A 16,630-nucleotide genomic window follows, 5' to 3' on the forward strand; every position below is an offset into this window, starting at 1 on the left:
CAGCGTAGTTCCATGTCAAAAGCACGCCACTACTCCCTGTTTTTCTCATAATCCACCTGGTTTACAAGTACTACGATTTCGCAGCACTTATTTAAACATCCACACTGCGCAGAAATCCGTAGGTGCTGCGGCTGATAACTTGACTAGTCTCTATATAGAATAGCATTAATAATCGTTTCACTTTTTCAACTACTTGAAGTATACAGTGTTCGAGCGGATATATAACAGACGCCGTATTTTGTTTACCACAGATGAGATACGACTTGTTGCAAGTTTGCTTTTGGATGTTTCTTTTACCTCAAAATGATCCATATTTATTTGTTTTCGTATGGCACAAGGTATACTCTCGTCTCAGAGGTTCTCAATCTTAGTTTAAGACATCAGTATGATCTGAGTTCAAGAATATTTTGCTTTAGAAAGAGCTATTACATATCCTTCGTGAAAGCAACAAAAAATATGTAAAACAACACCGAGATATACGTAAAGCCAAGTATTATCAAGACGTAGTTCTGGTACATGCTGATCCACCGACTTTATATTGGAAATGTTTCTCAACTTTGGGATTTGCATATTCAAAATATTTTTCATACAACGTGCTCAACCATCTGCATATATCTACTCATATTATTACTCAAAATGAACATTTGGAATCAAATGTAGTTTTGTACTCTATCTCCATGTATACAAGTAAATGAATTTGAAGTTGAATCTAGGGCTACTTAAAGCGTATATAGAGCTTAAAGCTGGAGTTACTTTCAGTTTATCTAAAGCTTGAATCTAGGGTTACTCTCACTTTATCTAAAACTTGAATCTAGGGTTACTTTCACTTTATCTAAAGCTTGAATCTAGGGTTACTTTCACTTTATCTAAAACTTGAATCTAGGGTTACTTTCAGTTTATCTAAAACTTGAATCTAGGGTTACTTTCAGTTTATCTAAAGCTTGAATCTAGGGTCACATTCAGTTTATATAAAGCTTGAATCTAGGGTTACTTTCAGTTTATCTAAAGTTTAACTTAGGGTTAGTTTCAGTTTATCTAAAGCTTGAATCTAGGGTCACATTCAGTTTATCTAAAACTTGAATCTAGGGTCACATTCAGTTTATCTAAAGCTTGAATCTAGGGTTGCTTTCAGTTTATCTAAAGCTTGAATCTAGGGTTACTTTCAGTTTATCTAAAGCTTGAATCTAGGGTCACATTCAGTTTATCTAAAGCTTGAATTTAGGGTTACTTTCAGTTTATCTAAAGCTTGAATCTAGGGTTACTTTCAGTTTATCTAAAGCTTGAATCTAAAGTCACATTCAGTTTATCTAAAACTTGAATCTAGGGTCACATTCAGTTTATCTAAAGCTTGAATCTAAAGTTACTTTCAGTTTATCCAAAGCTTGAATCTGGAGTCACATTCAGTTTATCCAAAGCTTGAATCTGGGGTCACATTCAGTTTATCCAAAGCTTGAATCTAGGGTCACATTCAGTTTATCTAAAGCTTGAATCTAGGGTTACTTTCAGTTTATCCAAAGCTTGAATCTAGGGTCACACTCGGTTTATCTAAAGCAATAGGGATTTGATCGTTTATTAATGGTCGCTCTCATGACCATAACATACCTTAGTCGTTAAACGTAATTTTATATTTACAAACATATATTTCTCCAAAATATTATTCTATGTCAACAGTTAAATTTTACTCCAACCTTTACTTTATTCCAACAGTTATATCTTATTCCAAACATTACTTTACTCCAACAGTTATATCTTATTCCAAACATTACTTTATTCCAACAGTTATACCTTATTCCAAACATTTCTTTATTCCAATAGTTATATCTTATTCCAAACATTACTTTATTCCAACAGTTATATCTTATTCCAAACATTACTTTATTCCAACAGCTATATCTTATTCCAAACATTTCTTTATTCCAACAGTTATATCTTATTCCAAACATTACTTTATTCCAACAGTTATATCTTATTCCAAACATTACTTTATTCCAACAGTTATATCTTATTCCAAACATTACTTTATTCCAACAGTTATATCTTATTCCAAACATTACTTTATTCCAACAGCTATATCTTATTCCAAACATTACTTTATTCCAACAGTTATATCTTATTCCAAACATTACTTTATTCCAACAGTTATATCTTATTACAAACATTACTTTATTCCAACAGTTATATCTTATTCCAAACATTACTTTATTCCAACAGTTATATCTTATTACAAACATTACTTTATTCCAACAGCTATATCTTATTCCAAACATTACTTTATTCCAACAGTTATATCTTATTCCAAACATTACTTTATTCCAACAGCTATATCTTATTCCAAACATTTCTTTATTCCAACAGTTATATCTTATTCCAAACATTGCTTTATTCCAACAGTTATACCTTATTCCAAACATTACTTTATTCCAACAGTTATATCTTATTCCAAACATTACTTTATTCCAACAGTTATATCTTATTCCAAACATTACTTTATTCCAACAGCTATATCTTATTGCAAACATTACTTTATTCCAACAGTTATATCTTATTCCAAACGTTACTTTATTCCAACAGTTATATCTTATTCCAAACATTACTTTATTCCAACAGTTATATCTTATTACAAACATTACTTTATTCCAACAGTTATATCTTATTCCAAACATTACTTTATTCCAACAGTTATATCTTATTCCAAACGTTACTTTATTCCAACAGTTATATCTTATTCCAAACGTTACTTTATTCCAACAGTTATAAAACCTACTCCAAACATCGCTTTATTCCAACAGTTATAAAACCTACTCCAAACATCGCTTTATTCCAACAGTTATAAAACCTACTCCAAACATCGCTTTATTCCAACAGTTATATCTTACTCCAAAGTACTTTTACCACCACTGTTTCATGTTACTTCAATATTACTTCATACCAAAGTTACACTTTTCTTTTCAAAATTTCTCCCATACTAACTGGTACGTTTCACTCCAAAACTACTTGTGTTCACAGCTATATCCTTGATTAAAGCCGTAACCACATTTGTGTATAGTGAAATGTGATTTAGTATTCTCATTCGTGTTCACAATGCAAAAAAAAAAATATAAAGCTGTTTTTTTGTCTCTGGTCATTAGAGATGTATTTTTTTCCTAATGTTGTTTACGTGTCAATCGAACAGACATACGGAGTTTCACTTTTCTTCTCACGGTTACTTGAATGTTCTTTGGATGAAGCAACGTTTCATCACGTGGGTTGTTTCTAGGCTCTTTAGAAGACATTCTCAAGGTCGGTTCAGTGAAATGTAATGCAGTGTAAGTTTATTTAACAGCTTCACTTCTTGCTTACAACGGTACGGTGCGTGATTAGTTAAATTTTTACAGTCAACTGAAGGTGAGCTTCATTGTCACCGTTATTTTCGTGTTGAATTACATGGTTAGTTCAATTTTTACAGTCAACTAAAGGTGAGTTTTATTGTCACCGTTATTTTCAGGTTGAATTACGTGGTTAGTTCAATTTTTACAATAACCTAAAGGTGAGTTTCATTTTAACCGTTATTTACATGTTGAATTGCGTGGTGAATTCTATTTTAACAGTCAACTACAGGTGCGTTTCATTCTCACTGTTATTTTAATGTTGAATTACGTGGTTTATTCCCTTTTTACAGTCAACTTAAAGCACACTGTTATTTTCATGTTCAATTTCGTGTTTAGTTCTATTTTAACGGTAAACTAAAGGCGAGCTTCATTTTCAACGTTATTTTTATGTTCAGTTACGATGTTAATTCTATTATTACAGTCAACTAAAGGTGACCTTCATTTTTACCGTTATTTTAATGTTCAATTACGTTGTTAATTCTATTTTAACAGTCAACTAAAATGAGTTTCATGCTCATTACAATTTTCATGTTGAATTGCGATGTTAGTTAAATTTTTACAGTGAACTAAAGGTGAGTTTCATTTTCACCGTTATTTTCATGATGAATTGGGTGGTTAATTCTATTTTTACAGTCAACTAAAGGTGAGCTTCATTCTCACCGTTATTTTTATATTGACTTTTGTAGTTAGTTCTACCTTAACAATTAACTAAAGGCGAGTTTCATTTTTTCCGTTATTTTCATGTTGAATTGCGTGGTTAATTCAATTTTTACAATCAACTTAAGGTGCGCTTCATTTTCAACATTATTTTCATGTTTACTTTAGTGGTTAGCTCTATCTTAACAATTAATTAAAGACGAGCATTATTTTCACCATTATTTTCAAATTGAATTACGTAGTTAGTTCTATCTTAACAATTAACTAAAGGTGAATTTCATTTTTTCCGTTATTTTCATGGTAAATTACCTGTTTAGTTCTATTTTTAGAGTCAACTAATGGTGAGCTTCATTTTCACCGTTATTTTATTGTTGAATTTCGTGGTTAGTTCAATTTTTACAGTCAACTAAAGTTGAGTTTCATTTTCACCGTTATTTTCATGTTGAATTACGTCGTGAATTCTATTTTAACAGTCAACTAAAGTTGAGTTTCATTTTCACCGTTATTTTCATGTTGAATTACGTCGTGAATTCTATTTTAACAGTCAACTAAAGGAGAGTTTCATTTTCACCGTTATTTTCATGTTGAATTACGTCGTGAATTCTATTTTAACAGTCAACTAAAGGAGAGTTTCATTTTCACCTTTATTTTCATGTTGAATTACGTCGTGAATTCTATTTTAACAGTCAACTAAAGTTGAGTTTCAATTTCACCGTTATTTTCATGTTGAATTACGTCGTGAATTCTATTTTAACAGTCAACTAAAGGAGAGTTTCAATTTCACCGTTATTTTCATGTTGAATTACGTCGTGAATTCTATTTTAACAGTCAACTAAAGGAGAGTTTCATTTTCACCGTTATTTTCATGTTGAATTACGTCGTGAATTCTATTTTAACAGTCAACTAAAGTTGAGTTTCAATTTCACCGTTATTTTCATGTTGAATTACGTCGTGAATTCTATTTTAACAGTCAACTAAAGGAGAGTTTCATTTTCACCGTTATTTTCATGTTGAATTACGTCGTGAATTCTATTTTAACAGTCAACTAAAGGAGAGTTTCATTTTCACCGTTATTTTCATGTTGAATTACGTCGTGAATTCTATTTTAACAGACAACTAAAGTTGAGTTTTATTTTCACCGTTATTTTCATGTTGAATTACGTCGTGAATTCTATTTTAACAGTCAACTAAAGTTGAGTTTCATTTTCACCGTTATTTTCGTGTTGAATTACGTCGTGAATTCTATTTTAACAGTCAACTAAAGTTGAGTTTCGTTTTCACCGTTATTTTCATGTTGAATTACGTCGTGAATTCTATTTTAACAGTCAACTAAAGTTGAGTTTCATTTTCACCGTTATTTTCGTGTTGAATTAGGTAGTTGGTTCTATTTTAACAGTTAACTAAAGGCGAGTTTCATTCTTACCATAATTTTCATGTTGAATTGAGAAGTTAGTTCTGTTTTTACAGTCAACTAATGCTGAGATTCATTGTCACCGTTATTTGTATATTGACTTTCGTGGTTTGTTCTATCTTAACAATTAACTAAAGGCGAGTTTCATTTTTTTCCGTTATTTTCATGTTAAATTACGTGTTTAGTTCTATTTTTAGAGTCAACTAGTGGTAAGCTTCATTTTCACCGTTATTTTATTGTTGAATTGCGAGGTTATTTCTATTTTTACAATCAAATAAAGGCGAGCTTTATTCTTGCCGTTATTTTCATGTTGAATTACGTGATTAATTTTACTTTAACAGTCAACTAAAGGAGCTTCAGTCTCTGTTATTTTCATGTTGAATTACATCTATCTTTCTCTTACTTTAATGATCAAGAAATGGGTGAAATTTTATTGGGTGAATTTCTGGTGAGGAAGCTTCAATTCTTCAGTTTGCTTTCCAATTATATGTGGTATGTGACAATGGAATAAGTAATCTATAAGAGTTTGCTTCTTCGTTAAACATCTCTGTGTTAAGTGTTTGATAGCTCCTGTTAAAACGTTTTTTTTTCTACAAGAGCTAATGTCATAAATTGACATCTAGTTCTTTGTAAAAAGCTCGTATATCATCATCTAACTGTTAATTTTCTGCCATTAGTTAAGAGTTAATTTTAATAAGAGTTTGTTATCATCAGTAAGCAGCTAGTTTTCTGTAAACGTTTTTTGTATTGTCAGTTAAGAGCTAGTTTTCTGTAAACGTTTTTTTATTGTCAATTAAGAGCTAGTTTTCTGCAAACGTTTTTTTTTATTCTCAATTAAGAGCTAATTTTCTGTAAACGTTTTTTTTATTCTCAATTAAGAGCTAATTTTCTGTAAACGTTTTTTTATTGTCTTTTAAGAGCTAGTTTTCTGCAAGCATTCAGTTTGCTTTCAGTTAAAAATGATTTTTCCCGAAAAGTTTATTATGATCATTCAGTTACTGACTTGTTGTCATAGTTTGGTGTGGTAATGTAAAGATATAATTTACTGTGAAGTTTTGTACGATCATTCGATAACTGATTTATTGTAATAGTTTGGTGTGGTAATGTAAAGATATAATTTACTGTGAAGTTTTGTACGATCATTCGATAACTGATTTATTGTAATAGTTTGGTGTGGTAATGTAAAGATATAATTTACTGTGAAGTTTTGTACGATCATTCGATAACTGATTTATTGTAATAGTTTGGTGTGGTAATGTAAAGATATAATTTACTGTGAAGTTTTGTACGATCATTCGATAACTGATTTATTGTAATAGTTTGGTGTGGTAAATTAACAGTATTTTCTGTAAAGGTAAAATACGTTTCTACAACTTAAAACCTCCACAAGTTAAATGCTTGATTTCTGTGAGAGGTTTCACCATAAGTTAAAATCTCATTTGTTGTGAGAGTAAGCTTGTTGTGGCCTACTAGTCAGCGCGTCTGTACTGTGAATCCAAGGCTTTGTGAGTTACATCCTGTCACTGCAAAAATCTAACACTTCACGTTTTGGTCGTGTGTGCTGAATAACTCTAACGAAATGATACTATTATTCAATCAAACAAGACTGGTCAAGGATATGGCGGTGAGTAATGTTTACTAATCTGCTTTTCCTCTGAACTATCAGTTTAAAGTTATGGACAGTTAATACAAGCGCCCCCTGTGAAGGTATGGCGTCATTAATTAAAATCTGGTACCTTGCGTGTCTGTAGTTAAGCAAAAAGCTACACTATGGGCTGTCTGTGTTGTGTCCATTACCAGTATAAAATCTCGTGTCGTAAGTCCGAAGACATGCTGCTGTGCCACTGGAGGGCCAAGTCTGGCATCATAAGTAATAAACCGGTTTTCTCTGATTTTGGTATAGCAAATACGATATGGTTCTCAATGAACATTTATTATTGTAAATAAATAGACAGTTTCGTTCTGGAACTTAAAGTCATAAGTTACAAACTTTATCTATTTGTAAGGTTGGTATTTTTGTAACTTTTAGTCAATCAGAAATCGTTTGAGAAAGGTCGTTCAAGATTGTTTGTTTGTTTGTTTGTTTTGGAATTTCGAACAAAGCTATTCGAGGGCTATCTGTGCTAGCCGTCCCTAATTTAGCAGTGTAAGACTAGAGGGAAGGCAGCTAGTCATCACCACCCACCGCCAACTCTTGGGCTACTCTTTTACCAACGAAAAGTGGGATTGACCGTCACATTATAACGCCCCCACGGCTGGGAAGGCGAGCATGTTTGGCGCGACGCGGGCGCGAACCCGCGACCCTCAGATTACGAAGCGCACGCCTTAACGCGCGAGGCCATGCCAGGCCCCGTCGTTCAAGAACATATAAAGAAAGGTCATAGTTCATTAGAAGACTTTTAGAAATGTTGCTCTTTAAATACATCAAGAGAATTTCATCTGCGTTTTCGAATGGAAAAAAGAAAAGGAATTCGGTAATGCTATGTTTTACATCTTCACTTAAACAGCTTGTCCTTCTGTATTATATAGAGTCGCAATGGACATGCGTGTTTACCAGCGTAAAGCAGCTGCTTTGGGGTTTATACTGAACAGGTTTATTACTAGTGGCCTTTCGATATCGAGGACTTTAACAATATTCTTCAAATTCCACGACTCGTATTGACCGTATCAATTTATGACACAGCCACGCACTGTCTTGGCTTCAGGTCTTGTCGGTAATTAACGTTACTTCTCATGGCATGATACTAGTTAATTGGAAACATTGAGGCTCAAGTCCGAACAAAAAAACAACAACAATCTCTTTCCGTAAAGAACTGCCAATATCAGTCTCTAGTAGAGCGCTTCCGATTCTTTTCATCCTTGTTCGCCCCTACCGGGAACATCTGTGAGAAGAATATATAAACGATATTTTGATTACCCAGGGGCTGAGTAAGCGCGTCTAGCAAAATCTTTGCTTAAATTAATCAAAGTGAGCCCTGGAAAATATCTAAGTAACAAATATCGTACGTTTTAAAGCTTAATCTTAAATATTCAATTTGCATTTTGAATAACAATTTACCAAAGAGATTTAACAGTACACGCTCTAGATAACTCGTGGAGGCCCCAAGGACTAATGTTATTAAAACAATGTGATAAAGTGATTCATTGGTAACGTATGTCAATTTAACAAATGACCATCACTTAAACGGTATTTGTGTGTGTGTGTGTGTGTGTTTTTTTTTAAATTCACAATCGCATCTAATTGTACGTTCCTCAACAAACGAAACTTGTTCGACAGAATAAACTTACTGGTATTAATTATATTTTAATCAATATTCAAGAAAGCACGTGCCATGTTCTATGTGACAGCTATGCTTTCAAAATAAGGAATTTGTTTTAGCCTTATGTAGGATTTCATTCGAAATGGAAGTATCAGAAACTATAAATGGAATACAATTTCCGTCTTAGGTCTTAGACAAAAATGTGAAGGTGTTTTATTTTGTTTCGTTTTGAATATTATTCCGTAATGTATAACATTTTGTTGATGGATATCTGAATGAGATTGAAAACAGTAAATATTTTGGGTATCTATAAGTCCTTCAACTTGTCTATTTTGTTACGTTTTCATTAAAAAAACATTTTGACTTGACTTACGCAATACTTTCTTTCATCTAAGTGTCTTTGAATATGACTTCGTTTATATTGTTTACAACCAAAACGTCGGTCATTCAACTCGGTCAAAGGAAGAGGTACACGAGTGAAAATATCGGAGCATTAATTATCTTCAGGTCACGCGATTTGACCATTAGAGATGCTGAAAAATGTTCTTCTAAGAACGTGTGAACAAATAAGCTAAATTTTATCCATAATATTTCATATGAGAAAGTTAAAACAGTTCAGATCACGTTCCCGTGATGTGGAACCATTTGGTGTATGAAACCAGTTGAGGCATAATACGTTCGCTTTGCTGTTGTTTTCTGTTTTTGTCTTTTCTTCCCTAGGTTACAGACGAACTTAGCTTCAATAACATTCCTAGAAAGAATGGCTAGGAACACGCACAATAACGTGGTAGTTTAGCATCAGGAATCCACGTGTTACATATCGTTACATTAGGAAAATAAAATTAAAGCACTCTCCTGATTTGACAAACAGGTTCATAGGCGTAGAAATGTGCTTATACGATACCTAAACAGATTTATGACTAGAAAATAATGAACATTATATAAACAGGTTCGTTACTAAAAACAGGTTTAACTAGAAAATAAGAACATGACAAGAGAAACAGGTTCGTGACTAAAAAACATGAACGTGATTAGAGAAACAGATTCGTATCTAGAAAACAAAAACATGATTAGAGAAATAGATTTGTGACTAGAAAACAAAAACATGACTTGAGAAACAGGTTCGTGACTAGAAAGCAGGAACATGATTAGAGAAATAGACTCGAGGCTAGAAAACAAGAAAATGACTAGAGAAACAGGTTTGTGACTGGAAAAAGAGATTCGTGACTAGAAAACGAGAACATCACTAGAGAAACAAGTTCATGTTTAGAAAACAATCAAGATTCTAGTAACAGGTTCGTGACTTGAAAAAGTCAAGACTACAAGAACAGGTTCGTGACTAGGAAACGAGAACATGACTAGAGAAACAGATTGTGCTAGAGAAAAATATTCATGACTAGAAAACAGTTTTATAAACATAAGATCTCGATAGGAAAGCTGATTTGTGACTATATAACAGAATCGTGATCAAAGAAACAGGTTCATGAGTGCGTTGAGTTCATAAACAAACACAATTAAAAATTATTGTATAATTTTCTTAGGCTAAAGAGCAATAAACGTGTGATAAATTAATATGTAGTTTTTTGTACTTGTTTTTATAAAAGAATATTTAATCTTCTTATAATTACGTGCTTTAAAATTGTTTATATGATTGTTTTGGTAAGTAAGCATTTTTCCTGACTGTACGTTTGAAAAAGCCCCCCGCTAGTACAGCGGTAAGTCTACGGATTTACAACGCTAAAATCGGAGGCTCGTTTCCCCTGGGTGGGCTCAGCTATAAGAAAGCACACAGTTTCTAAAATGATGATACTTAGCTATCGTTATTATGTAACTTCAGATTACAAACGAACAAAAGTAAACGTAGTTTCAGTCTCTGTTATCACGTCTGAGTATGCGTCAGTCTGTTGTTACGGTCTGTATTATACAGTCTGAGTATGCGTCAATCTGTAGTTACGGTCTGTATTATAAAGTCTGAGTATGGGTTAATCTGTGGTTATGGTCTGTATTATAAAGTCTGAGTATGGGTCACTCTGTGGTTACGGTCTATATTATACAGCCTAAGCATGGGTCAATCTGTAGTTACGGTCTGTATTATAAAGTCTGAGTATGGGTTAATCTGTGGTTACGGTCTGTATTATAAAGTCTGAGTATGGGTCACTCTGTGGTTACGGTCTGTATTATAAAGTCTGAGCATGGTTCAATCTGTATTTACGGTCTGTATTATAGTCTGAGTATGGGTCAATCTGTAATTACGGTCTGTATTATAAAGTCTGAGTATGGGTCAATCTGTAGTTACGATCTGTATTATAAAGTCTGAGCATGGGTCAATCTGTAGTTACGGTCTGTATTATAAAGTCTGAGTATGGGTCAATCTGTAGTTACGGTCTGTATTATAAAGTCTGAGTATGGGTCAATCTGTAGTTACGGTCTGTATTATAAATTCTGAGTATGGGTTAATCTGTGGTTACGGTCTGTATTATAAAGTCTGAGTATGGGTCACTCTGTGGTTACGGTCTATATTATACAGCCTAAGCATGGGTCAATCTGTAGTTACGGTCTGTATTATACAGTCTGAGTGTAGGCAAATTTGTAGTTACGGCTTATATTATCACGCCTGAGCATGGGCCAATTTGTAGTTACGATTTGTATTATAAAGTCTGAGTATGGGTCAATCTGTAGTTACGGTCTGTATTATAAAGTCTGAGTATGGGTCAATCTGTAGTTACGGTCTGTATTATAAAGTCTGAGTATGGGTTAATCTGTGGTTACGGTCTGTATTATAAATTCTGAGTATGGGTTAATCTGTGGTTACGGTCTGTATTATAAAGTCTGAGTATGGGTCACTCTGTGGTTACGGTCTATATTATACAGCCTAAGCATGGGCCAATCTGTAGTTACGGTCTGTATTATACAGTCTGAGTGTAGGCAAATTTGTAGTTACGGCTTATATTATCACGCCTGAGCATGGGCCAATTTGTAGTTACGATTTGTATTATAAAGTCTGAGTATGGGTCAATCTGTAGTTACGGTCTGTATTATAAAGTCTGAGTATGGGTCAATCTGTAGTTACGGTCTGTATTATAAAGTCTGAGTATGGGTTAATCTGTGGTTACGGTCTGTATTATAAAGTCTGAGTATGGGTCACTCTGTGGTTACGGTCTGTATTATAAAGTCTGAGCATGGTTCAATCTGTAGTTACGGTCTGTATTATAGTCTGAGTATGGGTCAATCTGTAATTACGATCTGTATTATAAAGTCTGAGTATGGGTCACTCTGTGGTTACGGTCTGTATTATAAAGTCTGAGCATGGTTCAATCTGTAGTTACGGTCTGTATTATAGTCTGAGTATGGGTCAATCTGTAATTACGGTCTGTATTATAAAGTCTGAGTATGGGTCAATCTGTAGTTACGATCTGTATTATAAAGTCTGAGTATGGGTCAATCTGTAGTTACGGTCTGTATTATAAATTCTGAGTATGGGTTAATCTGTGGTTACGGTCTGTATTATAAAGTCTGAGTATGGGTCACTCTGTGGTTACGGTCTATATTATACAGCCTGAGCATGGGTCAATCTGTAGTTACGGTCTGTATTATAAAATCTGAGTATGGGTCACTCTGTGGTTACGGTCTATATTATACAGCCTGAATATGGGTCAATCTGTGGTTTGGTCTGTATTATAAAGTCTGAGTGTGGGTCAATCTGTAGTTACGGTCTATATTATCACGGACTTCTTTGAGTACTGATCGATCTGTAGTTCACTTTAATTTTTGAAGTTTAAGACAGTATTAATGTGCTTTCTGACTGTAAATCGCCTATTTTATAATTCAAGATGGTTCCAAGGTGTCATCCACTGGTTATGCAATAAATTTGTATGTCATCGACGCAAAAAAACATAACAACCCTGAGTCGAAACTCTTCGATACTCGTTATAAGCAGCTTTCTACAGCTTAAGGTTCAAAGGGCCATTTTATTTTCAGTTATCAAGGTAATATTAAGATTAGGTAACTTTCGTAATTCAAGAAGGTTTCAAATGGTGCAATTCCTGGTGCATACCGACATTCTTTGTATTTCTTAATGTAAGTCAATGTCTTCATTGCAAAACGGATAGTTCTTTAGAAAATTACTTTTAGATTTAACTCATCCCTAATATTAATTATGGTTGTTTCAAAACATTATTATTTGATCTATTATAATTTTAAACTCTGTGTTCTTTATCTAATCCCTTAGGAATTTTCAATAATTAGAAGAATACATAATAAAATTATTTCAACCATACTATGTCCATCATGTCTCTTGTTAACGACGCATTTCGCTCAATCCAGAGATCTTCAGCTGGGATACAAGAAACGCAATAGTAGCTGGAACACTGTTTACTTAAATATTTGTTACGACAACAAGTTTTTATGTTGTTAACGCATATTCGAAGCTGAAGAAAAAGGATTTCCATTAATTATGTTTGTCAAAAGACGTTTGTTCTCTTTGAAAATTTATAGCGCGTACTGGAAGGATTTACACATTTTTAAAATAATGTTAGAAGATAAACGGCCTTTTCACTCCTTATAGTTCAAAGATAACTTTTATTTTAATCAACACTTAGCCCTGATGGCTTCTTTAGGGTTAGTACAAAAAACTGTGGAATTTCTTCCTCTACCGTCAACTATCGCCACCATTACCATTATTACTCAGAATTGTTTAACTCTGCATTTTCCACTGTAATGGAGTTTTACAGAGAACAGTCAAGTCAGTTGTATACCGCATATCTTGACAAACTCTGTACAAACTCTGTACAAACTCTTCATAATACTGGGACATCGGCTTCCAAGGTCAAAGTCAAACAGGCCAGGAGCACAAAAACCAATTGGCATTACACTTGGTGGAATAGAATTATTGTGACTGCAGTTTCTTCGTCCATCTTTCTCACGAAAACAGTCTTTTTACAAGGTTTGGCTGGAAGCTTGTGAACATTTGTAATTCTGTGTTGGTTTGTTAACGATACAGGCTTCTTTGAGTCGAAGGGTTCTCTTTCATAACCATAAATTTTACTCTGTGAATGAAGGAATTGTTTTGGAGCCATTGTTACCTAAAGAGCTCTTTTCAAGAACCTTATTGTACGAATATTATTAAAATATATAAGTACTAAACACATGCTCCTGACGGTACGATTCGAATATACGGGGCCCGGGATGGCCAAGCGTGTTAAGGCGTGCAACTCGTAATCTAAGGGTCGCGGGTTCGCATCCCAGTCGCGCCAAACATGCTCGCCCTCTCAGCCGTGGATGACTTTATAATGTGACGGTCAATCCAACTATTCGTTGGTAAAAGAGTAGCCCATGAGTTGGCGGTGGGTGGTGATGACTAGCTGTCTTCTCGCTAGTCTTACACTGCTAAATTAGGGACGGCTAGCACAGATAGCCCTCGAGTAGCTTTGTGCAAAATTCCAAAACAACCAACCAACCAATCGAGCATACGGCAAGCGAATCGATATTATAAAAAGCGCTTGATACTCTATATAAATTAATAATTCATACTTCGGGACTCAATTTCGTTTTTCATGCGGGATCTACATATACTTAAAGTCAATGAACGATTTTAACAGATTTCGTAAGCATCTGGTACCAATGAATCACGTTTTAGGTCACCTCGCACATTAGTTGTATCGATTAGTTAGTTTATAATATTGTGATCACAAACAGTTTTATATTTTTCAGTAAATATCAATAGCTTCTAATTAAAGAAAGAATATTTTCGAGACAATTACACAACATGATTGTTTTATAACGACCAAAATCTCCTAGTATTTAGTTTCAAAACTTTCATAACGATGTATTTGTTATTTTGCACACGACAGCAGTTCCAACGAATTAACAAAATCTGTGGTATGTGACGAGTTTCTTATCGGTTTACGGTGCCAGTGGAATGTAAACCGGTTTCAATACATTTGCATACTAGCCCATATGAAAAGTTTACTGATTATGTTTCCAAACACTACGCAAGCTCGCATACATACATGTTGGTACATATATTACATGATCTATTTATATCAAGTCCAATTTCTTAGCTTACATTAGATCTTCAACGTAAATCATGACAAGTACTGGGTTATCTTTGAGGCTCCGTCAATCATTCTTACCAAGACTAACATCTGTATATTCTACCACTATTACTTTTCCTGCTCAATTTGAATAAAGATAAAAACTGAGAAAATTTATCTTACCAATATATAATATCATATTATCATACGTTGTTTTCAAGGTATTCCCCTGATATAAGCGAAACGTATTGAAAGCATTTAGGAAGGATGGTACCTCAGGGAAAGACCGTTTTGAGTACCTCATACATTCATTAGGTCTTCCACTGCCTCCCCATCACGTGAGAGACTAGAGTGCTGTCTCTTCTTACATTCCAGGAATTTGCTAGCTTTGGATTTTCTTCAAAGTGTATTGGGATTATTATAATACTTTTGGATTTGCTTAAGATGAATTTATTTAAATTAGGAAGCAGACCATTAAAGACTGTACTGGACAACTTCCACAAATCACGACACTAGTTTGAGTTCTTCCATTATTCATGCTATATATATATATATATATATATCAAAAGTTATAGAATTCAATAGTAGATATTTAACTGTACAAAGACTTCACGTGCGTGCTAAACCTGCACATTTCAAACTCTATGGTGTTATCATGTTGCTTGTGTCTCAATGAGCACCGTCAGATAAACGGATTTTGTTCGTATTTAAGAGAAACAGAGTAAAACTTGAAAACTATATCTCTCATGAATGTTGATGAAAGCCATTCTACCAATATTTACTTTTGTCACAGGGATTACAACAAATAACGAAGTTTCTTTACTGATGCTACATGTTCTATTTTTTAGTCATTTTGATAAAATAACTGAGCATTTTCTGTACTCCATAGAAAGGTTCTTTCGATATTGATTGTGAGACTGGTTAGACCTGTCTCTCCAATTGGAAGGAAAATCGATCTTATGTTCGGGGAAATTCTATATTTGAATCTATTTTGGTTAAAGTTCAAATATGTTTTATAGATAATATCGTGTTTAACGCTTACGATTGTAATAAGCTGTCAATTACAGTCGCAAAGTATGAATTATAAATAGAATACCAAAATTGTTTTTGTTGTTCTTCTAGTGATTTTTGTGGAACAGAGTATTTCACACCAATGTTTCCTTGTTGTATTTTTTACAAAATGAAATTCGCTAAACTATTGAACTCAAAACCAGCTAACTAACCAATTATTGTGAAAAACTTTTTGAAATAAATAAGTTATTCACTCAAACATAGGTCCGGCATGGCCAGCTAACGTTACAAAGTTTGACCATCGTAGAAAGAGTTTATTGCAGCAATAAACGTAAAGTAATAAGATGCTAATGTCTTTGTTATGAAGTAAAACTAGCTGACATACCCGTTCAATAGGCGGAGAGTGGATGGGCGATCCGTATCAGAATGCCAGTTCCCTACGTAACTCCCTATGTGTATTACAGGTGTGTGCCACGTTTGGGGTAATCGGTCCAGTAGTTCATCAGTCATAAAAAAAGACACAACGCACAGAGAACACATAGATTCCCCAGCGACTAACATAGAAGAATGATTTATTTGTTTGGTTTGTTTCGAATTTGTTTCGCAAAGCTACACAAGGGCTAGCTGTCCCTAATCTAGCGGTGGAAGACTAGAGGGAAGGCAGCTAGTCATCACCACCCACCGCAAACTCTTGGGCTACTCTTTTACAAACGAAAATTAGGATTGACCGTCACACTATAACAACCCCACGGTTGAGGATGTTTGGTGCGACGTGAATTCGAACCCGCGACCCTCATATTACGAGTCAAGTGTCTTAACCACCTAGCCATGCCAGGCCTAGGCACATAAAAAAGCCAGACTTTGAATCAGTCTTCCTTCCCCTAGGCCCGG

The 16,630-nt window shown here is 34.1% G+C and overlaps 1 protein-coding gene across 2 annotated transcripts in view; it reads left to right on the forward strand.

The window, feature by feature from the left end:
- LOC143231833 (glutamate-gated chloride channel-like) overlaps positions 1–16,630 on the forward strand; it is a 210,885-nt gene that overhangs the window by 33,411 nt on the left and 160,844 nt on the right. The window contains exon 1 of one of the 2 annotated variants that reach the window (XM_076466507.1): positions 3,340–3,455. The exons of the other annotated variant lie outside the window; for it this stretch is intronic. The gene's annotated coding sequence lies outside the window, so the exon portion shown is untranslated. Of the gene's footprint in view, positions 1–3,339; positions 3,456–16,630 lie in introns of those variants that run through there. 2 annotated transcript variants of the gene reach the window in all.

Source organism: Tachypleus tridentatus, chromosome 11, assembly GCF_004210375.1.
Source record: "Tachypleus tridentatus isolate NWPU-2018 chromosome 11, ASM421037v1, whole genome shotgun sequence".
In the NCBI taxonomy this organism is placed as follows: domain Eukaryota; kingdom Metazoa; phylum Arthropoda; class Merostomata; order Xiphosura; family Limulidae; genus Tachypleus; species Tachypleus tridentatus.